General features: G+C 48.1%; 1 protein-coding gene across 1 annotated transcript in view; it reads left to right on the top strand.

Annotated features, from left to right (window-relative positions):
* LOC132394764 (transforming growth factor beta-1 proprotein) overlaps nt 1–27,605 on the top strand; it is a 773,292-nt gene that overhangs the window by 905 nt on the left and 744,782 nt on the right. The gene's annotated exons all lie outside the window — the stretch shown is intronic.

Here is a 27,605-nt window from a genome sequence, read left to right on the forward strand (position 1 = left end):
AGGGTGACCTGGGCAAATGATTACAGTGTGGATAGGCAGTGAGCAGCGTTACCTGGGCAAATGATTACAGTGTGGATAGGCAGTGAGCAGCGATCACTGGGAAAATGTTAACAGTGTGGATAGGCAGTGAGCAGTGTTCGCTGGGAAAATGATTACAGTGTGGATAGGCAGTGAGCAGCCTTACCTGGGGAAATGATTACAGTGTGGATAGGCAGTGTGCCGTGTTCCCTGGGAAAATGTTTACAGTGTGGGTAGGCAGTGAGCAGCGTTACCTGGGAAAATGTTTACAGTGTGGACAGGCAGTGAGCAGCGTTACCTGGGCCGATGATTACAGTGTGGATAGGCAGTGAGCAGTGTTCCCTGGGAAAATGTTTACTCGGTGGATAAGCAGTGAGCAGCGTTACCTAGGCAAATGATTACAGTGTGGATATGCATTGTGCAGTGTTACCTGGGAAAATGTTTACAATGTGGATAGGCAGTGAGCAGCGTTACCTGTGAAAATGTTTACAGTGTGGATAGGCAGTGAGCAGCGTTACGTGGGGAAATGATTACTGTGTGGATAGGCAGTGAGCAGTGTTCCCTGGAAAAATGTTTACTCGGTGGATAAGCAGTGAGCAGCGTTACCTAGGCAAATGATTACAGTGTGGATAGGCAGTGAGCAGTGTTCCCTGGTGAAATGATTACAGTGTGGATAGGCAGTGAGCAGCGTTACCTGGGAAAATTTTGACAGTGTGGATAGGCAGTGAGCAGTGTTCCATGGGGAAATGATTACAGTGTGGATAGGCAGTGAGCAGTGTTCCCTGGTGAAATGAATACAGTGTGGATAGGCAGTGAGCAGCGTTCCCTGGGGAAATGTTTACAGTGTGGATAGGCAGTGAGCAGTGTTCCCTGGGGAAATGATTACAGTGTGGATAGGCATTGAGCAGTGTTCCCTATGGAAACGTTTACAGTGTGGATAGGCAGTGAGCAGTGTTCCCTGGGGAAATGATTACAGTGTGGATAGGCATTGAGCAGTGTTACCTGGGAAAATGTTTACAATGTGGATAGGCAGTGAGCAGCGTTACCTGGGCAAATGATTACAGTGTGGATAGGCAGTGAGCAGTGTTCCCTGGGGAAACGATTTCAGTGTGGATAGGCAGTGAGCAGCGTTCCCTGGGGAAATGTTTACAGTGTGGATAGGCAGTGAGCAGTGTTCCCTGGGGAAACGATTTCAGTGTGGATAGGCAGTGAGCAGCGTTACCTGGGCAAATGATTACAGTGTGGATAGGCAGTGAGCAGCGATCCCTGGGAAAATGTTTACAGTGTGGATAGGCAGTGAGCAGTGTTACTTGGACAAATGTTTACAGTGTGCATAGGCAGTGAGCAGGGTTCCCTGGGGAAATGTTTACAGTGTGGATAGGCAGTGAGCAGTGTTCCCTGGGGAAATGATTACAGTGTGGATAGGCATTGAGCAGTGTTACCTGGGAAAATGTTTACAATGTGGATAGGCAGTGAGCAGCGTTACCTGGGAAAATGTTTACAGTGTGGATAGGCAGTGAGCAGCGTTACCTGGGGAAATGATTACAGTGTGGATAGGCAGTGAGCAGTGTTCCCTGGGAAAATGTTTACTCGGTGGATAAGCAGTGAGCAGCGTTACCTAGGCAAATGATTACAGTGTGGATAGGCAGTGAGCAGTGTTCCCTGGTGAAATGATTACAGTGTGGATAGGCAGTGAGCAGCATTACCTGGGAAAATGTTTACAGTGTGGATAGGCAGTGAGCAGTGTTCCCTGGGGAAATGATTACAGTGTGGATAGGCAGTGAGCAGTGTTCCCTGGGGAAATGATTACAGTGTGGATAGGCATTGAGCAGAGTTCCCTATGGAAACGTTTACAGTGTGGATAGGCAGTGAGCAGTGTTCCCTGGGGAAATGATTACAGTGTGGATAGGCATTGAGCAGTGTTACCTGGGAAAATGTTTAAAATGTGGATAGGCAGTGAGCAGCGTTACCTGGGAAAATATTTACAGTGTGGATAGGCAGTGAGCAGTGTTCCCTGGGGAAACGATTACAGTGTGGATAGGCAGTGAGCAGCGTTACCTGGGCAAATGATTACAGTGTGGATAGGCAGTGAGCAGCGATCCCTGGGAAAATGTTTACAGTGTGGATAGGCAGTGAGCAGTGTTCGCTGGGAAAATGTTTACAATGTGGATAGGCAGTGAGCAGTGTTCCCTGGGAAAAAGTTTACAGTGCGGATAGGCAGTGAGCAGCGTTACCTGGGAAAATGTTTACAGTGTGGATAGGCAGTGAGCAGTGTTCCCTGGGGAAAAGATTACAGTGTGGATAGGCAGTGAGCAGGGTTACCTGGGAAAATGTTTACAGTGTTGATAGGGAGTGAGCAGCGTTACCTGGGCGGATGATTACAGTGCGGATAGGCAGTGAGCAGCGTTACCTGGGAAAATGTTTACAGTGTGGATAGGCAGTGAGCAGTGTTCCCTGGGGAAAAGATTACAGTGTGGATAGGCAGTGAGCAGTGTTCCCTGGGGAAATGATTACAGTGTGGATAGTCATGGAGCAGTGTTCCCTGGGGAAACTATTACAGTGTGGATAGGCAATGAGCAGCGTTACCTGGGAAAATGTTTACAGTGTGGATAGGGAGTGAGCAGTGTTACCTGGGCGGATGATTACAGAGTGGATAGGCAGTGTGCCGTGTTCCCTGGGAAAATGTTTACAGTGCGGATAGGCAGTGAGCAGCGTTACCTGGGAAAATGTTTACAGTGTGGATAGGCAGTGAGCAGTGTTCCCTGGGGAAAAGATTACAGTGTGGATAGGCAGTGAGCAGGGTTACCTGGGAAAATGTTTACAGTGTTGATAGGGAGTGAGCAGCGTTACCTGGGCGGATGATTACAGTGTGTATAGGCAGTGAGCAGGGTTACCTGGGAAAATGTTTACAGTATTGATAGGGAGTGAGCAGCGTTACCTGGGCGGATGATTACAGAGTGGATAGGCAGTGAGCAGCGTTACCTGGGGAAATTCTTACAGTGTGGATAGGCAGTGTGCCGTGTTCCCTGGGAAAATATTTACAGTGTGGATAGGCAGTGAGCAGCGTTACCTGGGAAAATGTTTACAGTGTGGACAGGCAGTGAGCAGCGTTACCTGGGCGGATGAATACAGTGTAAATAGGCATTGAGCAGTGTTCCCTAGAGAAATGTTTACAGTGTGGATAGGCAGTGAGCAGTGTTCCCTGGGGAAATGATTACAGTGTGGATAGGCATTGAGCAGTGTTCCCTAGGGAAACGTTTACAGTGTGGATAGGCAGTGAGCAGTGTTCCCTGGGAAAATGATTACAGTGTGGATAGGCAGTGAGCAGTGTTCCCTGGGAAAATGTTTACAGTGTGGATAGGCAGTGAGCAGTGTTACTTGGGCAAATGTTTACAGTGTGCATAGGCAGTGAGCAGGGTTACCTGGGAAAATGATTTCAGTGTGGATAGGGAGTGAGCAGCGTTACCTGGGAGGATGATTACAGAGTGGATAGGCAGTGAGCAGCGTTACCTGGAGAAATTATTACAGTGTGGATAGGCAGTGTGCCATGTTCCCTGGGAAAATGTTTACAGTGTGGATAGGCAGTGAGCAGCGTTACCTGGGCGGATGATTACAGTGTGTATAGGCAGTGAGCAGGGTTACCTGGGAAAATGTTTACAGTATTGATAGGGAGTGAGCAGCGTTACCTGGGCGGATGATTACAGAGTGGATAGGCAGTGAGCAGCGTTACCTGGGGAAATTCTTACAGTGTGGATAGGCAGTGTGCCGTGTTCCCTGGGAAAATAATTACAGTGTGGATAGGCAGTGAGCAGCGTTACCTGGGAAAATGTTTACAGTGTGGACAGGCAGTGAGCAGCGTTACCTGGGCGGATGATTACAGTGTAAATAAGCTCTGAGCAGCGTTATCTGGGAAAATGTTTACAGTGTGGATAGGCAGTGAGCAGTGTTCCCTGTGGAAATGATTACAGTGTGGATAGGCATTGAGCAGTGTTCCCTAGAGAAATGTTTACAGTGTGGATAGGCAGTGAGCAGTGTTCCCTGGGGAAATGATTACAGTGTGGATAGGCATTGAGCAGTGTTCCCTAGGGAAACGTTTACAGTGTGGATAGGCAGTGAGCAGTGTTCCCTGGGAAAATGATTACAGTGTGGATAGGCAGTGAGCAGTGTTCCCTGGGAAAATGTTTACAGTGTGGATAGGCAGTGAGCAGTGTTACTTGGGCAAATGTTTACAGTGTGCATAGGCAGTGAGCAGGGTTACCTGGGAAAATGATTTCAGTGTGGATAGGGAGTGAGCAGCGTTACCTGGGAGGATGATTACAGAGTGGATAGGCAGTGAGCAGCGTTACCTGGAGAAATTATTACAGTGTGGATAGGCAGTGTGCCATGTTCCCTGGGAAATTGTTTACAGTGTGGATAGGCAGTGAGCAGCGTTACCTGGGAAAATGCTTACAGTGTGGACAGGCAGTGAGCAGCGTTACCTGGGCGGATGATTACAGTGTGGCTAAGCAGTGAGCAGCGTTATCTGGGAAAATGTTTACAGTGTGGATAGGCAGTGAGCAGTGTTCCCTGGGGAAATGATTACAGTGTGGATAGGCATTGAGCAGTATTCCCTAGGGAAATGTTTACAGTGTGGATAGGCAGTGAGCAGTGTTCCCTGGGGAAATGATTACAGTGTGGATAGGCATTGAGCAGTGTTACCTGGGAAAATGTTTACAGTGTGGATAGGCAGTGAGCAGCGTTACCTGGGGAAATGATTACAGTGTGGATAGGCATTGAGCAGTGTTCCCTAGGGAAATATTTACAGTGTGGATAGGCAGTGAGCAGAGTTCCCTGGGGAAATGATTAAAGTGTGGATAGGGATTGAGCAGTGTTACCTGGGAAAATGTTTACAATGTGGATAGGCAGTGAGCAGCGTTACCTGGGGAAATGTTTACAGTGTGGATAGGCAGTGAGCAGCGTTACCTGGGGAAATGATTACAGTGTGGATAGGCAGTGAGCAGCGTTACCTGGGGAAATGATTACAGTGTGGATAGGCATTGAGCAGTGTTCCCTAGGGAAATATTTACAGTGTGGATAGGCAGTGAGCAGTGTTCCCTGGGGAAATGATTACAGTGTGGATAGGGATTGAGCAGTGTTACCAGGGAAAATGTTTACAATGTGGATAGGCAGTGAGCAGGGTTACCTGGGGAAATGATTACAGTGCGGAAAGGCAGTGAGCAGTGTTCCCTAGAGAAATGTTTACAGTGTGGATAGGCAGTGAGCAGTGTTCCCTGGGGAAATGATTACAGTGTGGATAGGCATTGAGCAGTGTTCCCTAGGGAAACGTTTACAGTGTGGATAGGCAGAGCAGTTTTCCCTGGGGAAATGATTACAGTGTGGATAGGCATTGAGCAGTGTTACCTGGGAAAATGTTTACGATGTGGATAGGCAGTGAGCAACGTTACCTGGGAAAATGTTTACAGTGTGGATAGGCAGTGTGCCGTGTTCCCTGGGAAAATGTTTACAGTGTGGATAGGCAGTGAGCAGCGTTCCCTGGGAAAATGTTTACAGTGTGGACAGGCTGTGAGCAGCGTTACCTGGGCGGATGATTACAGTGTAAATAAGCACTGAGCAGCGTTATCTGGGAAAATGTTTACAGTGTGGATAGGCAGTGAGCAGTGTTCCCTGGGGAAATGATTACAGTGTGGATAGGCAATGAGCAGTGTTCCCTAGAGAAATGTTTACAGTGTGGATAGGCAGTGAGCAGTGTTCCCTGGGGAAATGATTACAGTGTGGATAGGCATTGAGCAGTGTTCCCTAGGGAAACGTTTACAGTGTGGATAGGCAGTGAGCAGTGTTCCCTGGGGAAATGATTACAGTGTGGATAGGCATTGAGCAGTGTTACCTGGGAAAATATTTACAGTGTGGATAGGCAGTGTGCCGTGTTCCCTGGGAAAATGTTTACAGTGTGGATAGGCAGTGAGCAGCGTTACCTGGGAAAATGTTTACAGTGTGGATAGGCAGTGAGCAGGGTTACCTGGGGAAATGTTTACAGTGTGGATAGGCAGTCAGCAGCGTTACCTGGGAAAATGTTTACAGTGTAGATAGGCAGTGAGCAGCGTTCCCTGGGAAAATGTTTACAGTGTGGATAGGCAGTGTGCCGTGTTCCCTGGGAAAATGTTTACAGTGTGGATAGGCAGTGAGCAGGGTTACCTGGGAAAATGTTTACAGTGTGGACAGGCAGTGAGCAGTGTTACCTGGGCGGATGATTACAGTGTAAATAAGCACTGAGCAGCGTTATCTGGGAAAATGTTTACAGTGTGGATAGGCAGTGATCAGCGTTCCCTCGTGAAACTATTACAGTGCGGATAGGCAGTGAGAAGCGTTACCTGGGAAAATGTTTACAGTGTGGATAGGGAGTGAGCAGCGTTACTTGGGCGGATGATTACAGAGTGGATAGGCAGTGAGCAGCGTTACCCGGGGAAATTATTACAGTGTGGATAGGCAGTGTGCCGTGTTCCCTGGGAAAATGTTTACAGTGTGGGTAGGCAGTGAGCAGCGTTACCTGGGAAAATGTTTACAGTGTGGACAGGCAGTGAGCAGCGTTACCTGGGCCGATGATTACAGTGTGGATAGGCAGTGAGCAGTGTTCCCTGGGAAAATGTTTACTCGGTGGATAAGCAGTGAGCAGCGTTACCTAGGCAAATGATTACAGTGTGGATATGCATTGTGCAGTGTTACCTGGGAAAATGTTTACAATGTGGATAGGCAGTGAGCAGCGTTACCTGTGAAAATGTTTACAGTCTGGATAGGCAGTGAGCACTGTTCCCTGGGAAAATGTTTACTCGGTGGATAAGCAGTGAGCAGCGTTACCTAGGCAAATGAGTACAGTGTGGATAGGCAGTGAGCAGTGTTCCCTGGTGAAATGATTACAGTGTGGATAGGCAGTGAGCAGCGTTACCTGGGAAAATGTTTACAGTGTGGATAGGCAGTGAGCAGTGTTCCGTGGGGAAATGATTACAGTGTGGATAGGCAGTGAGCAGCGTTCCCTGGGGAAATGTTTACAGTGTGGATAGGCAGTGAGCAGTGTTCCCTGGGGAAATGATTACGGTGTGGATAGGCATTGAGCAGTGTTCCCTATGGAAACGTTTACAGTGTGGATAGGCAGTGAGCAGTGTTCCCTGGGGAAATGATTACAGTGTGGATAGGCATTGAGCAGTGTTACCTGGGAAAATGTTTACAATGTGGATAGGCAGTGAGCAGCGTTACCTGGGAAAATGTTTACAGTGTGGATAGGCAGTGAGCAGTGTTCCCTGGGGAAACGATTTCAGTGTGGTTAGGCAGTGAGCAGCGTTACCTGGGCAAAAGATTACAGTGTGGATAGGCCGTGAGCAGCGATCCCTGGGAAAATGTTTACAGTGTGGATAGGCAGTGAGCAGTGTTACTTGGGCAAATGTTTACAGTGTGCATAGGCAGTGAGCAGGGTTACCTGGGGAAATGATTGCAGTGCGGAAAGGCAGTTAGCAGCGTTATCTGGGAGAATGTTTACAGTGTGGATAGGCAGTGAGCAGTGTTCCCTGGGGAAATGATTACAGTGTGGATAGGCATTGAGCAGTATTCCCTAGGGAAATGTTTACAGTGTGGATAGGCAGTGAGCAGTGTTCCCTGGGGAAATGATTACAGTGTGGATAGGCATTGAGCAGTGTTACCTGGGAAAATGTTTACAATGTGGATAGGCAGTGAGCAGCGTTACCTGGGAAAATGTTTACAGTGTGGATAGGCAGTGAGCAGCGTTACCTGGGGAAATGATTACAGTGTGGATAGGCAGTCACCAGCGTTACCTGGGAAAATGTTTTGCAGTGCGGATATGCAATGAGCAGTGTTCCCTGGGGAAATGTTTACAGTGTGGAAAGGCAGTGATCAGCGTTCCCTGGTGAAACTATTACAGTGCGGATAGGCAGTGAGAAGCGTTACCTGGGAAAATGTTTACAGTGTGGATAGGGAGTGAGCAGCGTTACTTGGGCGGATGATTACAGAGTGGATACGCAGTGAGCAGCGTTACCCGGGGAAATTATTACAGTGTGGATAGGCAGTGTGCCGTGTTCCCTGGGAAAATGTTTACAGTGTGGATAGGTAGTGAGCAGCGTTACCTGGGAAAATGTTTACAGTGTGGACAGGCAGTGAGCAGCGTTACCTGGGCCGATGATTACAGTGTGGATAGGCAGTGAGCAGTGTTCCCTTGGAAAATGTTTACTCGGTGGATAAGCAGTGAGCAGCGTTACCTAGGCAAATGATTACAGTGTGGATATGCATTGTGCAGTGTTACCTGGGAAAATGTTTACAATGTGGATAGGCAGTGAGCAGCATTACCTGTGAAAATGTTTACAGTGTGGATAGGCAGTGAGCACTGTTCCCTGGGAAAATGTTTACTCGGTGGATAAGCAGTGAGCAGCGTTACCTAGGCAAATGATTACAGTGTGGATAGGCAGTGAGCAGTGTTCCCTGGTGAAATGATTACAGTGTGGATGGGCAGTGAGCAGCGTTACCTGGGAAAATGTTTACAGTGTGGATAGGCAGTGAGCAGTGTTCCGTGGGGAAATGATTACAGTGTGGATAGGCAGTGAGCAGCGTTCCCTGGGGAAATGTTTACAGTGTGGATAGGCAGTGAGCAGTGTTCCCTGGGGAAATGATTACGGTGTGGATAGGCATTGAGCAGTGTTCCCTATGGAAACGTTTACAGTGTGGATAGGCAGTGAGCAGTGTTCCCTGGGGAAATGATTACAGTGTGGATAGGCATTGAGCAGTGTTACCTGGGAAAATGTTTACAATGTGGATAGGCAGTGAGCAGCGTTACCTGGGAAAATGTTTACAGTGTGGATAGGCAGTGAGCAGTGTTCCCTGGGGAAACGATTTCAGTGTGGTTAGGCAGTGAGCAGCGTTACCTGGGCAAATGATTACAGTGTGGATAGGCAGTGAGCAGCGATCCCTGGGAAAATGTTTACAGTGTGGATAGGCAGTGAGCAGTGTTACTTGGGCAAATGTTTACAGTGTGCATAGGCAGTGAGCAGGGTTACCTGGGGAAATGATTGCAGTGCGGAAAGGCAGTGAGCAGCGTTATCTGGGAGAATGTTTACAGTGTGGATAGGCAGTGAGCAGTGTTCCCTGGGGAAATGATTACAGTGTGGATAGGCATTGAGCAGTATTCCCTAGGGAAATGTTTACAGTGTGGATAGGCAGTGAGCAGTGTTCCCTGGGGAAATGATTACAGTGTGGATAGGCATTGAGCAGTGTTACCTGGGAAAATGTTTACAATGTGGATAGGCAGTGAGCAGCGTTACCTGGGAAAATGTTTACAGTGTGGATAGGCAGTGAGCAGCGTTACCTGGGGAAATGATTACAGTGTGGATAGGCAGTGAGCAGTGTTCCCTGGGAAAATGTTTACTCGGTGGATAAGCAGTGAGCAGCGTTACCTAGGCAAATGATTACAGTGTGGATAGGCAGAGAGCAGTGTTCCCTGGTGAAATGATTACAGTGTGGATAGGCAGTGAGCAGCGTTACCTGGGAAAATGTTTACAGTGTGGATAGGCAGTGAGCAGTGTTCCCTGGGGAAATGATTACAGTGTGGATAGGCAGTGAGCAGCGTTCCCTGGGGAAATGTTTATAGTGTGGATAGGCAGTGAGCAGTGTTCCCTGGGGAAATTATTACAGTGTGGATAGGCATTGAGCAGTGTTCCCTATGGAAACGTTTACAGTGTGGATAGGCAGTGAGCAGTGTTCCCTGGGGAAATGATTACAGTGTGGATAGGCATTGAGCAGTGTTACCTGGGAAAATGTTTACAATGTGGATAGGCAGTGAGCAGCGTTACCTGGGAAAATATTTACAGTGTGGATAGGCAGTGAGCAGTGTTCCCTGGGGAAACGATTACAGGGTGGATAGGCAGTGAGCAGCGTTACCTGGGCAAATGATTACAGTGTGGATAGGCAGTGAGCAGAGATCCCTGGGAAAATGTTTACAGTGTGGATAGGCAGTGAGCAGTGTTCGCTGGGAAAATGATTACAGTGTGGATAGGCAGTGAGCAGCCTTACCTGGGGAAATGATTACAGTCTGGATAGGCAGTGAGCAGTGTTCCCTGGGGAAATGATTACAGTGTGGATAGGCATTGAGCAGTGTTACCTGGGAAAATGTTTACAATGTGGATAGGCAGTGAGCAGCGTTACCTGGGAAAATATTTACAGTGTGTATAGGCAGTGAGCAGTGTTCCCTGGGGAAACGATTACAGTCTGGATAGGCAGTGAGCAGCGTTACCTGGGGAAATGATTACAGTGTGGATAGGCATTGAGCAGTGTTACCTGGGAAAATGTTTACAATGTGGATAGGCAGTGAGCAGCGTTACCTGGGAAAATATTTACAGTGTGGATAGGCAGTGAGCAGTGTTCCCTGGGGAAACGATTACAGTCTGGATAGGCAGTGAGCAGCGATCCCTGGGAAAATGATTACACTGTGGATAGGCAGTGAGCAGCCTTACCTGGGGAAATAATTACAGTGTGGATAGGCAGTGAGCAGTGTTCCCTGGGGAAATGATTACAGTGTGGATAGGCATTGAGCAGTGTTACCTGGGAAAATGTTTACAATGTGGATAGGCAGTGAGCAGCGTTACCTGGGCAAATGATTACAGTGTGGATAGGCAGTGAGCAGTGTTCCCTGGGGAAATGTTTACAGTGTGAATAGGCATTGAGCAGTGTTCCCTAGGGAAATGTTTACAGTGTGGATAGGCAGTGAGCAGTGTTCCCTGGGAAAATGTTTACAGTGCGGATAGGCAGTGAGCAGCGTTACCTGGGAAAATGTTTACAGTGTGGATAGGCAGTGAGCAGTGTTCCCTGGGGAAATGATTACAGTGTGGATAGGCAGTGAGCAGGGTTACCTGGGAAAATGTTTACAGTGTTGATAGGGAGTGAGCAGCGTTACCTGGGCGGATGTTTACAGTGCGGATAGGCAGTGAGCAGCGTTACCTGGGAAAATGTTTACAGTGTGGATAGGCAGTGAGCAGTGTTCCCTGGGGAAAAGATTACAGTGTGGATAGGCAGTGAGCAGTGTTCCCTGGGGAAATGATTACAGTGTGGATAGTCATGGAGCAGTGTTCCCTGGGGAAACTATTACAGTGTGGATAGGCAATGAGCAGCGTTACCTGGGGAAATGTTTACAGTGTGGATAGGGAGTGAGCAGTGTTACCTGGGCGGATGATTACAGAGTGGATAGGCAGTGAGCAGCGTTACCTGGGGAAAAGATTACAGTGTGGATAGGCAGTGAGCAGGGTTACCTGGGAAAATGTTTACAGTGTTGATAGGGAGTGAGCAGCGTTACCTGGGCGGATGATTACAGTGTGTATAGGCAGTGAGCAGGGTTACCTGGGAAAATGTTTACAGTATTGATAGGGAGTGAGCAGCGTTACCTGGGCGGATGATTACAGAGTGGATAGGCAGTGAGCAGCGTTACCTGGGGAAATTCTTACAGTGTGGATAGGCAGTGTGCCGTGTTCCCTGGGAAAATATTTACAGTGTGGACAGGCAGTGAGCAGCGTTACCTGGGCGGATGATTACAGTGTAAATAAGCACTGAGCAGCGTTATCTGGGAAAATGTTTACAGTGTGGATAGGCAGTGAGCAGTGTTCCCTGTGGAAATGATTACAGTGTGGATAGGCATTGAGCAGTGTTCCCTAGAGAAATGTTTACAGTGTGGATAGGCAGTGAGCAGTGTTCCCTGGGGAAATGATTACCATGTGGATAGGCAATGAGCAGTGTTCCCTAGAGAAATGTTTACAGTGTGGATAGGCAGTGAGCAGTGTTCCCTGGGGAAATGATTACAGTGTGGATAGGCATTGAGCAGTGTTCCCTAGGGAAACGTTTACAGTGTGGATAGGCAGTGAGCAGTGTTCCCTGGGGAAATGATTACTGTGTGGATAGGCATTGAGCAGCTTTATCTGGGAAAATGTTTACAGTGTGGATAGGCAGTGAGCAGTGTTCCCTGGGGAAATGTTTACAGTGTGGATAGGCAGTGAGCAGGGTTACCTGGGGAAATGTTTACAGTGTGGATAGGCAGTGAGCAGTGTTCCCTGGGGAAATGATTACAGTGTGGATAGGCATTGAGCAGTGTTCCCTATGGAAACGTTTACAGTGTGGATAGGCAGTGAGCAGTGTTCCCTGGGGAAATGATTACAGTGTGGATAGGCATTGAGCAGTGTTTCCTGGGAAAATGTTTACAATGTGGATAGGCAGTGAGCAGCGTTACCTGGGAAAATGTTTACAGTGTGGATAGGCAGTGAGCAGTGTTCCCTGGGGAAACGATTTCAGTGTGGTTAGGCAGTGAGCAGCGTTACCTGGGCAAATGATTACAGTGTGGATAGGCAGTGAGCAGCGATCCCTGGGAAAATGTTTACAGTGTGGATAGGCAGTGAGCAGTGTTACTTGGGCAAATGTTTACAGTGTGCATAGGCAGTGAGCAGGGTTACCTGGGGAAATGATTGCAGTGCGGAAAGGCAGTGAGCAGTGTTATCTGGGAGAATGTTTACAGTGTGGATAGGCAGTGAGCAGTGTTCCCTGGGGAAATGATTACAGTCTGGATAGGCATTGAGCAGTATTCCCTAGGGAAATGTTTACAGTGTGGATAGGCAGTGAGCAGTGTTCCCTGGGGAAATGATTACAGTGTGGATAGGCAGTGAGCAGCGTTACCTGGGAAAATGTTTACAGTGTGGATAGGCAGTGAGCAGCGTTACCTGGGGAAATGATTACAGTGTGGATAGGCAGTGAGCAGTGTTCCCTGGGAAAATGTTTACTCGGTGGATAAGCAGTGAGCAGCGTTACCTAGGCAAATGATTACAGTGTGGATAGGCAGTGAGCAGTGTTCCCTGGTGAAATGATTACAGTGTGGATAGGCAGTGAGCAGCGTTACCTGGGAAAATGTTTACAGTGTGGATAGGCAGTGAGCAGTGTTCCCTGGGGAAATGATTACAGTGTGGATAGGCAGTGAGCAGCGTTCCCTGGGGAAATGTTTATAGTGTGGATAGGCAGTGAGCAGTGTTCCCTGGGGAAATGATTACAGTGTGGATAGGCATTGAGCAGTGTTCCCTATGGAAACGTTTACAGTGTGGATAGGCAGTGAGCAGTGTTCCCTGGGGAAATGATTACAGTGTGGATAGGCATTGAGCAGTGTTACCTGGGAAAATGTTTACAATGTGGATAGGCAGTGAGCAGCGTTACCTGGGAAAATATTTACAGTGTGGATAGGCAGTGAGCAGTGTTCCCTGGGGAAACGATTACAGTGTGGATAGGCAGTGAGCAGCGTTACCTGGGCAAATGATTACAGTGTGGATAGGCAGTGAGCAGAGATCCCTGGGAAAATGTTTACAGTGTGGATAGGCAGTGAGCAGTGTTCGCTGGGAAGATGATTACAGTGTAGATAGGCAGTGAGCAGCCTTACCTGGGGAAATGATTACAGTGTGGATAGGCAGTGAGCAGTGTTCCCTGGGGAAATGATTACAGTGTGGATAGGCATTGAGCAGTGTTACCTGGGAAAATGTTTACAATGTGGATAGGCAGTGAGCAGCGTTACCTGGGAAAATATTTACAGTGTGTATAGGCAGTGAGCAGTGTTCCCTGGGGAAACGATTACAGTCTGGATAGGCAGTGAGCAGCGTTACCTGGGGAAATGATTACAGTGTGGATAGGCATTGAGCAGTGTTACCTGGGAAAATGTTTACAATGTGGATAGGCAGTGAGCAGCGTTACCTGGGAAAATATTTACAGTGTGGATAGGCAGTGAGCAGTGTTCCCTGGGGAAACGATTACAGTCTGGATAGGCAGTGAGCAGCGATCCCTGGGAAAATGATTACACTGTGGATAGGCAGTGAGCAGCCTTACCTGGGGAAATAATTACAGTGTGGATAGGCAGTGAGCAGTGTTCCCTGGGGAAATGATTACAGTGTGGATAGGCATTGAGCAGTGTTACCTGGGAAAATGTTTACAATGTGGATAGGCAGTGAGCAGCGTTACCTGGGCAAATGATTACAGTGTGGATAGGCAGTGAGCAGTGTTCCCTGGGGAAATGTTTACAGTGTGAATAGGCATTGAGCAGTGTTCCCTAGGGAAATGTTTACAGTGTGGATAGGCAGTGAGCAGTGTTCCCTGGGAAAATGTTTACAGTGCGGATAGGCAGTGAGCAGCGTTACCTGGGAAAATGTTTACAGTGTGGATAGGCAGTGAGCAGTGTTCCCTGGGGAAATGATTACAGTGTGGATAGGCAGTGAGCAGGGTTACCTGGGAAAATGTTTACAGTGTTGATAGGGAGTGAGCAGCGTTACCTGGGCGGATGTTTACAGTGCGGATAGGCAGTGAGCAGCGTTACCTGGGAAAATGTTTACAGTGTGGATAGGCAGTGAGCAGTGTTCCCTGGGGAAACGATTTCAGTGTGGTTAGGCAGTGAGCAGCGTTACCTGGGCAAATGATTACAGTGTGGATAGGCAGTGAGCAGCGATCCCTGGGAAAATGTTTACAGTGTGGATAGGCAGTGAGCAGTGTTACTTGGGCAAATGTTTACAGTGTGCATAGGCAGTGAGCAGGGTTACCTGGGGAAATGATTGCAGTGCGGAAAGGCAGTGAGCAGTGTTATCTGGGAGAATGTTTACAGTGTGGATAGGCAGTGAGCAGTGTTCCCTGGGGAAATGATTACAGTCTGGATAGGCATTGAGCAGTATTCCCTAGGGAAATGTTTACAGTGTGGATAGGCAGTGAGCAGTGTTCCCTGGGGAAATGATTACAGTGTGGATAGGCAGTGAGCAGCGTTACCTGGGAAAATGTTTACAGTGTGGATAGGCAGTGAGCAGCGTTACCTGGGGAAATGATTACAGTGTGGATAGGCAGTGAGCAGTGTTCCCTGGGAAAATGTTTACTCGGTGGATAAGCAGTGAGCAGCGTTACCTAGGCAAATGATTACAGTGTGGATAGGCAGTGAGCAGTGTTCCCTGGTGAAATGATTACAGTGTGGATAGGCAGTGAGCAGCGTTACCTGGGAAAATGTTTACAGTGTGGATAGGCAGTGAGCAGTGTTCCCTGGGGAAATGATTACAGTGTGGATAGGCAGTGAGCAGCGTTCCCTGGGGAAATGTTTATAGTGTGGATAGGCAGTGAGCAGTGTTCCCTGGGGAAATGATTACAGTGTGGATAGGCATTGAGCAGTGTTCCCTATGGAAACGTTTACAGTGTGGATAGGCAGTGAGCAGTGTTCCCTGGGGAAATGATTACAGTGTGGATAGGCATTGAGCAGTGTTACCTGGGAAAATGTTTACAATGTGGATAGGCAGTGAGCAGCGTTACCTGGGAAAATATTTACAGTGTGGATAGGCAGTGAGCAGTGTTCCCTGGGGAAACGATTACAGTGTGGATAGGCAGTGAGCAGCGTTACCTGGGCAAATGATTACAGTGTGGATAGGCAGTGAGCAGAGATCCCTGGGAAAATGTTTACAGTGTGGATAGGCAGTGAGCAGTGTTCGCTGGGAAGATGATTACAGTGTAGATAGGCAGTGAGCAGCCTTACCTGGGGAAATGATTACAGTGTGGATAGGCAGTGAGCAGTGTTCCCTGGGGAAATGATTACAGTGTGGATAGGCATTGAGCAGTGTTACCTGGGAAAATGTTTACAATGTGGATAGGCAGTGAGCAGCGTTACCTGGGAAAATATTTACAGTGTGTATAGGCAGTGAGCAGTGTTCCCTGGGGAAACGATTACAGTCTGGATAGGCAGTGAGCAGCGTTACCTGGGGAAATGATTACAGTGTGGATAGGCATTGAGCAGTGTTACCTGGGAAAATGTTTACAATGTGGATAGGCAGTGAGCAGCGTTACCTGGGAAAATATTTACAGTGTGGATAGGCAGTGAGCAGTGTTCCCTGGGGAAACGATTACAGTCTGGATAGGCAGTGAGCAGCGATCCCTGGGAAAATGATTACACTGTGGATAGGCAGTGAGCAGCCTTACCTGGGGAAATAATTACAGTGTGGATAGGCAGTGAGCAGTGTTCCCTGGGGAAATGATTACAGTGTGGATAGGCATTGAGCAGTGTTACCTGGGAAAATGTTTACAATGTGGATAGGCAGTGAGCAGCGTTACCTGGGCAAATGATTACAGTGTGGATAGGCAGTGAGCAGTGTTCCCTGGGGAAATGTTTACAGTGTGAATAGGCATTGAGCAGTGTTCCCTAGGGAAATGTTTACAGTGTGGATAGGCAGTGAGCAGTGTTCCCTGGGAAAATGTTTACAGTGCGGATAGGCAGTGAGCAGCGTTACCTGGGAAAATGTTTACAGTGTGGATAGGCAGTGAGCAGTGTTCCCTGGGGAAATGATTACAGTGTGGATAGGCAGTGAGCAGGGTTACCTGGGAAAATGTTTACAGTGTTGATAGGGAGTGAGCAGCGTTACCTGGGCGGATGTTTACAGTGCGGATAGGCAGTGAGCAGCGTTACCTGGGAAAATGTTTACAGTGTGGATAGGCAGTGAGCAGTGTTCCCTGGGGAAAAGATTACAGTGTGGATAGGCAGTGAGCAGTGTTCCCTGGGGAAATGATTACAGTGTGGATAGTCATGGAGCAGTGTTCCCTGGGGAAACTATTACAGTGTGGATAGGCAATGAGCAGCGTTACCTGGGGAAATGTTTACAGTGTGGATAGGGAGTGAGCAGTGTTACCTGGGCGGATGATTACAGAGTGGATAGGCAGTGAGCAGCGTTACCTGGGGAAAAGATTACAGTGTGGATAGGCAGTGAGCAGGGTTACCTGGGAAAATGTTTACAGTGTTGATAGGGAGTGAGCAGCGTTACCTGGGCGGATGATTACAGTGTGTATAGGCAGTGAGCAGGGTTACCTGGGAAAATGTTTACAGTATTGATAGGGAGTGAGCAGCGTTACCTGGGCGGATGATTACAGAGTGGATAGGCAGTGAGCAGCGTTACCTGGGGAAATTCTTACAGTGTGGATAGGCAGTGTGCCGTGTTCCCTGGGAAAATATTTACAGTGTGGACAGGCAGTGAGCAGCGTTACCTGGGCGGATGATTACAGTGTAAATAAGCACTGAGCAGCGTTATCTGGGAAAATGTTTACAGTGTGGATAGGCAGTGAGCAGTGTTCCCTGTGGAAATGATTACAGTGTGGATAGGCATTGAGCAGTGTTCCCTAGAGAAATGTTTACAGTGTGGATAGGCAGTGAGCAGTGTTCCCTGGGGAAATGATTACCATGTGGATAGGCAATGAGCAGTGTTCCCTAGAGAAATGTTTACAGTGTGGATAGGCAGTGAGCAGTGTTCCCTGGGGAAATGATTACAGTGTGGATAGGCATTGAGCAGTGTTCCCTAGGGAAACGTTTACAGTGTGGATAGGCAGTGAGCAGTGTTCCCTGGGGAAATGATTACTGTGTGGATAGGCATTGAGCAGCTTTATCTGGGAAAATGTTTACAGTGTGGATAGGCAGTGAGCAGTGTTCCCTGGGGAAATGTTTACAGTGTGGATAGGCAGTGAGCAGGGTTACCTGGGGAAATGTTTACAGTGTGGATAGGCAGTGAGCAGTGTTCCCTGGGGAAATGATTACAGTGTGGATAGGCATTGAGCAGTGTTCCCTATGGAAACGTTTACAGTGTGGATAGGCAGTGAGCAGTGTTCCCTGGGGAAATGATTACAGTGTGGATAGGCATTGAGCAGTGTTTCCTGGGAAAATGTTTACAATGTGGATAGGCAGTGAGCAGCGTTACCTGGGAAAATGTTTACAGTGTGGATAGGCAGTGAGCAGTGTTCCCTGGGGAAACGATTTCAGTGTGGTTAGGCAGTGAGCAGCGTTACCTGGGCAAATGATTACAGTGTGGATAGGCAGTGAGCAGCGATCCCTGGGAAAATGTTTACAGTGTGGATAGGCAGTGAGCAGTGTTACTTGGGCAAATGTTTACAGTGTGCATAGGCAGTGAGCAGGGTTACCTGGGGAAATGATTGCAGTGCGGAAAGGCAGTGAGCAGTGTTATCTGGGAGAATGTTTACAGTGTGGATAGGCAGTGAGCAGTGTTCCCTGGGGAAATGATTACAGTCTGGATAGGCATTGAGCAGTATTCCCTAGGGAAATGTTTACAGTGTGGATAGGCAGTGAGCAGTGTTCCCTGGGGAAATGATTACAGTGTGGATAGGCAGTGAGCAGCGTTACCTGGGAAAATGTTTACAGTGTGGATAGGCAGTGAGCAGCGTTACCTGGGGAAATGATTACAGTGTGGATAGGCAGTGAGCAGTGTTCCCTGGGAAAATGTTTACTCGGTGGATAAGCAGTGAGCAGCGTTACCTAGGCAAATGATTACAGTGTGGATAGGCAGTGAGCAGTGTTCCCTGGTGAAATGATTACAGTGTGGATAGGCAGTGAGCAGCGTTACCTGGGAAAATGTTTACAGTGTGGATAGGCAGTGAGCAGTGTTCCCTGGGGAAATGATTACAGTGTGGATAGGCAGTGAGCAGCGTTACCTGGGCGGATGATTACAGTGTGTATAGGCAGTGAGCAGGGTTACCTGGGAAAATGTTTACAGTATTGATAGGGAGTGAGCAGCGTTACCTGGGCGGATGATTACAGAGTGGATAGGCAGTGAGCAGCGTTACCTGGGGAAATTCTTACAGTGTGGATAGGCAGTGAGCAGTGTTCCCTGGGGAAATGTTTACAGTGTGGATAGGCAGTGAGCAGGGTTACCTGGGGAAATGTTTACAGTGTAGATAGGCAGTGAGCAGTGTTCCATGGGCAAATGAATACAGTGTGAATAGGCAGTCAGCAGCGTTACCTGGGAAAATGTTTTGCAGTGCGGATATGCAATGAGCAGTGTTCCCTGGGGAAATGTTTACAGTGTGGAAAGACAGTGATCAGCGTTCCCTGGTGAAACGATTGCAGTGTGGATAGGCAGTGAGCAGCGTTCCCTGGGGAAACTATTACAGTGCAGATAGGCAGTGAGAAGCGTTACCTGGGAAAATGTTTACAGTGTGGATAGGGAGTGAGCAGCGTTACCTGGGCGGATGATTACAGAGTGGATAGGCAGTGAGCAGCGTTACCAGGGGAAATTATTACAGTGTGGATAGGCAGTGTGCCGTGTTCCCTGGGAAAATGTTTACAGTGTGGGTAGGCAGTGAGCAGCGTTACCTGGGAAAATGTTTACAGTGTGGACAGGCAGTGAGCAGCGTTACCTGGGCGGATGATTACAGTGAGTATAGGCAGTGAGCAGGGTTACCTGGGAAAATGTTTACAGTATTGATAGGGAGTGAGCAGCGTTACCTGGGCGGATGATTACAGAGTGGATAGGCAGTGTGCCGTGTTCCCTGCGAAAATGTTTACAGTGTGGTTAAGCACTGAGCAGCGTTATCTGGGAAAATGTTTACAGTGTGGATAGGCAGTGAGCCGTGTTCCCTGTGGAAATGATTACAGTGTGGATAGGCATTGAGCAGTGTTCCCTGGAGAAATGTTTACAGTGTGGGTAGGCAGTGAGCAGTGTTCCCTGGGGAAATGATTACAGTGTGGATAGGCATTGAGCAGTGTTCCCTAGGGAAATATTTGCAGTGTGGATACGCAGTGAGCAGTGTTCCATGGGCAAATGATTACAGTGTGAATAGGCAGTCAGCAGCGTTACCTGGGAAAATGTTTTTCAGTGCGGATAGGCAATGAGCAGTGTTCCCTGGGGAAATGTTTACAGAGTGGAAAGGCAGTGATCAGCGTTCCCTGGTGAAACGATTACAGTGTGGATAGGCAGTGAGCAGCGTTCCCTGGGGAAACTATTACAGTGTGGATAGGCAGTGAGCAGCGTTACCTGGGAAAATGATTACAGTGTGGATAGGGAGTGAGCAGCGTTACCTGGGAGGATGACTACAGAGTGGACAGGCAGTGAGCAGCGTTACCTGGGAAAATGTTTACAGTATTGATAGGGAGTGAGCAGCGTTACCTGGGCGGATGATTACAGAGTGGATAGGCAGTGAGCAGCGTTACCTGGGGAAATTCTTACAGTGTGGATAGGCAGTGTGCCGTGTTCCCTGGGAAAATGATTACAGTGTGGATAGGCAGTGAGCAGCGTTACCTGGGAAAATGTTTACAGTGTGGACAGGCAGTGAGCAGTGTTCCCTGTGGAAATGATTACAGTGTGGATAGGCATTGAGCAGTGTTCCCTAGGGAAACGTTTACAGTGTGGATAGGCAGTGAGCAGTATTCCCTGGGAAAATGTTTACAGTGTGGATAGGCAGTGAGCAGTGTTACTTGGGCAAATGTTTACAGTGTGCATAGGCAGTGAGCAGGGTTACCTGGGGAAATGATTACAGTGCGGAAAGGCAGTGAGCAGTGTTCCCTAGAGAAATGTTTACAGTGTGGATAGGCAGTGAGCAGTGTTCCCTGTGGAAATGATTACAGTATGGATAGGCATTGAGCAGTGTTCCCTAGGGAAATATTTACAGTGTGGATACGCAGTGAGCAGTGTTCCATGGGCAAATGATTACAGTGTGAATAGGCAGTCAGCAGCGTTACCTGGGAAAATGTTTTTCAGTGCGGATAGGCAATGAGCAGTGTTCCCTGGGGAAATGTTTACAGAGTGGAAAGGCAGTGATCAGCGTTCCCTGGTGAAACGATTACAGTGTGGATAGGCAGTGAGCAGCGTTCCCTGGGGAAACTATTAGTGTGGATAGGCAGTGAGCAGCGTTAACTGGGAAAATGATTACAGTGTGGATAGGGAGTGAGCAGCGTTACCTGGGAGGATGATTACAGAGTGGACAGGCAGTGAGCAGCGTTACCTGGAGAAATTATTACAGTGTGGATAGGCAGTGTGCCGTGTTCCCTGGGAAAATGTTTACAGTGTGGATAGGCAGTGAGCAGCGTTACCTGGGAAAATGTTTACAGTGTGGACAGGAAGTGAGCAGCGTTACCTGGGCGGATGATTACAGTGTGGCTAAGCAGTGAGCAGCGTTATCTGGGAAAATGTTTACAGTGTGGATAGGCAGTGAGCAGTGTTCCCTGGGGAAATGATTACAGTGTGGATAGGCATTGAGCAGTATTCCCTAGGGAAATGTTTACAGTGTGGATAGGCAGTGAGCAGTGTTCCCTGGGGAAATGATTACAGTGTGGATAGGCATTGAGCAGTGTTACCTGGGAAAATGTTTACAATGTGGATAGGCAGTGAGCAGCGTTACCTGGGAAAATGTTTACAGTGTGGATAGGCAGTGAGCAGCGTTACCTGGGGAAATGATTACAGTGTGGATAGGCAGTGAGCAGCGTTACCTGGGGAAATGATTACAGTGTGGATAGGCATTGAGCAGTGTTCCCTAGGGAAATATTTACAGTGTGGATAGGCAGTGAGCAGTGTTCCCTGGGGAAATGATTACAGTGTGGATAGGGATTGAGCAGTGTTACCAGGGAAAATGTTTACAATGTGGATAGGCAGTGAGCAGGGTTACCTGGGGAAATGATTACAGTCCGGATAGGCATTGAGCAGTGTTACCTGGGAAAATGTTTACAATGTGGATAGGCAGTGAGCAACGTTACCTGGGAAAATGTTTACAGTGTGGATAGGCAGTGAGCAGTATTCCCTGGGGAAACGATTACAGTGTGGATAGGCAGTGAGCAGGGTTACCTGGGAAAATGTTTACAGTGTTGATAGGGAGTGAGCAGCGTTACCTGGGCGGATGATTACAGAGTGGATAGGCAGTGAGCAGCGTTACCTGGGGAAATTCTTACAGTGTGGATAGGCCGTGTGCCGTGTTCCCTGGGAAAATGTTTACAGTGTGGATAGGCAGTGAGCAGCGTTACCTGGGAAAATGTTTACAGTGTGGACAGGCAGTGAGCAGCGTTACCTGGGCGGATGATTACAGTGTAAATAAGCACTGAGCAGCGTTATCTGGGAAAATGTTTACAGTGTGGATAGGCAGTGAGCAGTGTTCCCTGTGGAGATGATTACAGTGTGGATAGGCAATGAGCAGTGTTCCCTAGAGAAATGTTTACAGTGTGGATAGGCAGTGAGCAGTGTTCCCTGGGGAAATGATTACAGTGTGGATAGGCATTGAGCAGTGTTCCCTAGGGAAACGTTTACAGTGTGGATAGGCAGTGAGCAGTGTTCCCTGGGAAAATGATTACAGTGTGGATAGGCAGTGAGCAGTGTTCCCTGGGAAAATGTTTACAGTGTGGATAGGCAGTGAGCAGTGTTACTTGGGCAAATGTTTACAGTGTGCATAGGCAGTGAGCAGGGTTACCTGGGGAAATGATTACAGTGCGGAAAGGCAGTGAGCAGTGTTCCCTAGAGAAATGTTTACAGTGTGGATAGGCAGTGAGCAGTGTTCCCTAGGGAAATATTTACAGTGTGGATACGCAGTGAGCAGTGTTCCATGGGCAAATGATTACAGTGTGAATAGGCAGTCAGCAGCGTTACCTGGGAAAATGTTTTTCAGTGCGGATAGGCAATGAGCAGTGTTCCCTGGGGAAATGTTTACAGAGTGGAAAGGCAGTGATCAGCGTTCCCTGCTGAAACGATTAGAGTGTGGATAGGCAGTGAGCAGCGTTACCTGGGAAAATGATTACAGTGTGGATAGGGAGTGAGCAGCGTTACCTGGGAGGATGATTACAGAGTGGATAGGCAGTGAGTAGCGTTACCTGGAGAAATTATTACAGTGTGGATAGGCAGTGTGCCGTGTTCCCTGGGAAAATGTTTACAGTGTGGATAGGCAGTGAGCAGCGTTACCTGGGAAAATGCTTACAGTGTGGACAGGCAGTGAGCAGCGTTACCTGGGCGGATGATTACAGTGTGGCTAAGCAGTGAGCAGCGTTACCTGGGGAAATGATTACAGTGTGGATAGGCATTGAGCAGTGTTCCCTAGGGAAATATTTACAGTGTGGATAGGCAGTGAGCAGTGTTCCCTGGGGAAATGATTACAGTGTGGATAGGGATTGAGCAGTGTTACCAGGGAAAATGTTTACAATGTGGATAGGCAGTGAGCAGGGTTACCTGGGGAAATGGTTACAGTGCGGATAGGCAGTGAGCAGTGTTCCCTGGGGAAATGATTACAGTGTGGATAGGCATTGAGCAGTGTTCCCTAGGGAAACGTTTACAGTGTGGATAGGCAGTGAGCAGTGTTCCCTGGGGAAATGATTACAGTGTGGATAGGCATTGAGCAGTGTTACCTGGGAAAATGTTTACAATGTGGATAGGCAGTGAGCGACGTTACCTGGGAAAATGTTTACAGTGTGGATAGGCAGTGAGCAGTATTCCCTGGGGAAACGATTACAGTGTGGATAGGCAGTGAGCAGGGTTACCTGGGAAAATGTTTACAGTGTTGATAGGGAGTGAGCAGCGTTACCTGGGCGGATGATTACAGTGTGTATAGGCAGTGAGCAGGGTTACCAGGGAAAATGTTTACAGTGTTGATAGGGAGTGAGCAGCGTTACCTGGGCGGATGATTACAGAGTGGATAGGCAGTGAGCAGCGTTACCTGGGGAAATTCTTACAGTGTGGATAGGCAGTGTGCCGTGTTCCCTGGGAAAATGTTTACAGTGTGGATAGGCAGTGAGCAGCGTTACCTGGGAAAATGTTTACAGTGTGGACAGGCAGTGAGCAGCGTTACCTGGGCGGATGATTACAGTGTAAATAAGCACTGAGCAGCGTTATCTGGGAAAATGTTTACAGTGTGGATAGGCAGTGAGCAGTGTTCCCTGGGGAAATGATTACAGTGTGGATAGGCAATGAGCAGTGTTCCCTAGAGAAATGTTTACAGTGTGGATAGGCAGTGAGCAGTGTTCCCTGGGGAAATGATTACAGTGTGGATAGGCATTGAGCAGTGTTCCCTAGGGAAACGTTTACAGTGTGGATAGGCAGTGAGCAGTGTTACCTGGGAAAATGTTTACAGTGTGGATAGGCAGTGTGCCGTGTTCCCTAGGAAAATGTTTACAGTGTGGATAGGCAGTGAGCAGCGTTACCTGGGAAAATGTTTACAGTGTGGACAGGCAGTGAGCAGCGTTACCTGGGTGGATGATTACAGTGTAAATAAGCACTGAGCAGCTTTATCTGGGAAAATGTTTACAGTGTGGATAGGCAGTGAGCAGGGTTACCTGGGGAAATGTTTTCAGTGTGGATAGGCAGTGAGCAGCGTTACCTGGGGAAATGATTACAGTGTGGATAGGCATTGAGCAGTGTTCCCTAGGGAAACGTTTACAGTGTGGATAGGCAGTGAGCAGTGTTCCCTGGGGAAATGATTACAGTGTGGATAGGCATTGAGCAGTGTTACCTGGGAAAATGTTTACAATGTGGATAGGCAGTGAGCGACGTTACCTGAGAAAATGTTTACAGTGTGGATAGGCAGTGAGCAGGGTTACCTGGGGAAATGTTTACAGTGTAGATAGGCAGTGAGCAGTGTTCCATGGGCAAATGAATACAGTGTGAATAGGCAGTCAGCAGCGTTACCTGGGAAAATGTTTTGCAGTGCGGATATGCAATGAGCAGTGTTCCCTGGGGAAATGTTTACAGTGTGGAAAGGCAGTGATCAGCGTTCCCTGGTGAAACGATTACAGTGTGGATAGGCAGTGAGCAGCGTTCCCTGGATAAACTATTACAGTGCAGATAGGCAGTGAGAAGCGTTACCTGGGAAAATGTTTACAGTGTGGATAGGGAGTGAGCAGCGTTACCTGGGCGGATGATTACAGAGTGGATAGGCAGTGAGCAGCGTTAACCGGGGAAATTATTACAGTGTGGATAGGCAGTGTGCCGTGTTCCCTGGGAAAATGTTTACAGTGTGGGTAGGCAGTGAGCAGCGTTACCTGGGAAAATGTTTACAGTGTGGACAGGCAGTGAGCAGCGTTACCTGGGCCGATGATTACAGTGTAAATAAGCAGTGAGCAGCGTTATCTGGGAAAATGTTTACAGTGTGGATAGGCAGTGAGCAGTGTTCCATGGGGAAATGATTACAGTGTGGATAGGCATTGAGCAGTGTTCCCTAGGGAAATTTTTACAGTGTGGATAGGCAGTGAGCAGTGTTCCCTGGGGAAATGATTACAGTATGGATAGGGATTGAGCAGTGTTACCAGGGAAAATGTTTACAATGTGGATAGGCAGTGAGCAGGGTTACCTGGGAAAATGTTTACAGTGTTGATAGGGAGTGAGAAGCGTTACCTGGGCGGATGATTACAGTGTGTATAGGCAGTGAGCAGAAATTATTACAGTGTGGATAGGCAGTGAGCAGGGTTACCTGGGAAAATGTTTACAGTGTGGACAGGCAGTGAGCAGCGTTACCTGGGCGGATGATTACAGTGTGGCTAAGCAGTGAGCAGCGTTATCTGGGAAAATGTTTACAGTGTGGATAGGCAGTGAGCAGTGTTCCCTGGGGAAATGATTACAGTGTGGATAGGCATTGAGCAGTATTCCCTAGGGAAATGTTTACAGTGTGGATAGGCAGTGAGCAGTGTTCCCTGGGGAAATGATTACAGTGTGGATAGGCATTGAGCAGTGTTACCTGGGAAAATGTTTACAATGTGGATAGGCAGTGAGCAGCGTTACCTGGGAAAATGATTACAGTGTGGACAGGCAGTGAGCAGCGTTACCTGGGCGGATGATTACAGTGTAAATAGGCACTGAGCAGCGTTATCTGGGAAAATGTTTACAGTGTGGATAGGCAGTGAGCAGCGTTACCTGGGAAAATGTTTACAGTGTGGACAGGCAGTGAGCAGCGTTACCTGGGAAAATGTTTACAGTGTGGACAGGCAGTGAGCAGCATTACCTGGGCGGATGATTACAGTGTAAATAGGCACTGAGCAGCGTTATCTGGGAAAATGTTTACAGTGTGGATAGGCAGTGAGCAGTGTTCCCTGGGGAAATGATTACAGTGTGGATAGGCAATGAGCAGTGTTCCCTAGAGAAATGTTTACAGTGTGGATAGGCAGTGAGCAGTGTTCCCTGGGGAAATGATTACAGTGTGGATAGGCATTGAGCAGTGTTCCCTAGGGAAACGTTTACAGTGTGGATAGGCAGTGAGCAGTGTTACCTGGGAAAATGTTTACAGTGTGGATAGGCAGTGTGCCGTGTTCCCTGGGAAAATGTTTACAGTGTGGATAGGCAGTGAGCAGCGTTACCTGGGAAAATGTTTACAGTGTGGACAGGCAGTGAGCAGCGTTACCTGGGCGGATGATTACAGTGTAAATAAGCACTGAGCAGCTTTATCTGGGAAAATGTTTACAGTGTGGATAGGCAGTGAGCAGTGTTCCCTGGGGAAATGTTTACAGTGTGGATAGGCAGTGAGCAGGGTTACCTGGGGAAATGTTTACAGTGTAGATAGGCAGTGAGCAGTGTTCCATGGGCAAATGAATACAGTGTGAATAGGCAGTCAGCAGCGTTACCTGGGAAAATGTTTTGCAGTGCGGATATGCAATGAGCAGTGTTCCCTGGGGAAATGTTTACAGTGTGGAAAGGCAGTGATCAGCGTTCCCTGGTGAAACGATTACAGTGTGGATAGGCAGTGAGCAGCGTTCCCTGGATAAACTATTACAGTGCAGATAGGCAGTGAGAAGCGTTACCTGGGAAAATGTTTACAGTGTGGATAGGGAGTGAGCAGCGTTACCTGGGCGGATGATTACAGAGTGGATAGGCAGTGAGCAGCATTACCCGGGGAAATTATTACAGTGTGGATAGGCAGTGTGCCGTGTTCCCTGGGAAAATGTTTACAGTGTGGGTAGGCAGTGAGCAGCGTTACCTGGGAAAATGTTTACAGTGTGGATAGGGATTGAGCAGTGTTACCAGGGAAAATGTTTACAATGTGGATAGGCAGTGAGCAGGGTTACCTGGGAAAATGTTTACAGTGTGAATAGGCAGTCAGCAGCGTTACCTGGGAAAATGTTTTGCAGTGCGGATATGCAATGAGCAGTGTTCCCTGGGGAAATGTTTACAGTGTGGAAAGGCAGTGATCAGCGTTCCCTGGTGAAACGATTACAGTGTGGATAGGCAGTGAGCAGCGTTCCCTGGATAAACTATTACAGTGCAGATAGGCAGTGAGAAGCGTTACCTGGGAAAATGTTTACAGTGTAAATAAGCAGTGTGCAGCGTTATCTGGGAAAATGTTTACAGTGTGGATAGGCAGTGAGCAGTGTTCCATGGGGAAATGATTACAGTGTGGATAGGCATTGAGCAGTGTTCCCTAGGGAAATTTTTACAGTGTGGATAGGCAGTGAGCAGTGTTCCCTGGGGAAATGATTACAGTGTGGATAGGGATTGAGCAGTGTTACCAGGGAAAATGTTTACAATGTGGATAGGCAGTGAGCAGGGTTACCTGGGAAAATGTTTACAGTGTTGATAGGGAGTGAGAAGCGTTACCTGGGCGGATGATTACAGTGTGTATAGGCAGTGAGCAGGGTTACCTGGGAAAATGTTTACAGTATTGATAGGGAGTGAGCAGCGTTACCTGGGCGGATGATTACAGAGTGGATAGGCAGTGAGCAGCGTTACCTGGGGAAATTCTTACAGTGTGGATAGGCAGTGTGCCGTGTTCCCTGGGAAAATGTTTACAGTGTGGATAGGCAGTGAGCAGCGTTACCTGGGAAAATGTTTACA

The sequence above is a fragment of the Hypanus sabinus genome, chromosome 5 (assembly GCF_030144855.1).
Source record: "Hypanus sabinus isolate sHypSab1 chromosome 5, sHypSab1.hap1, whole genome shotgun sequence".
NCBI classification, from domain to species: domain Eukaryota; kingdom Metazoa; phylum Chordata; class Chondrichthyes; order Myliobatiformes; family Dasyatidae; genus Hypanus; species Hypanus sabinus.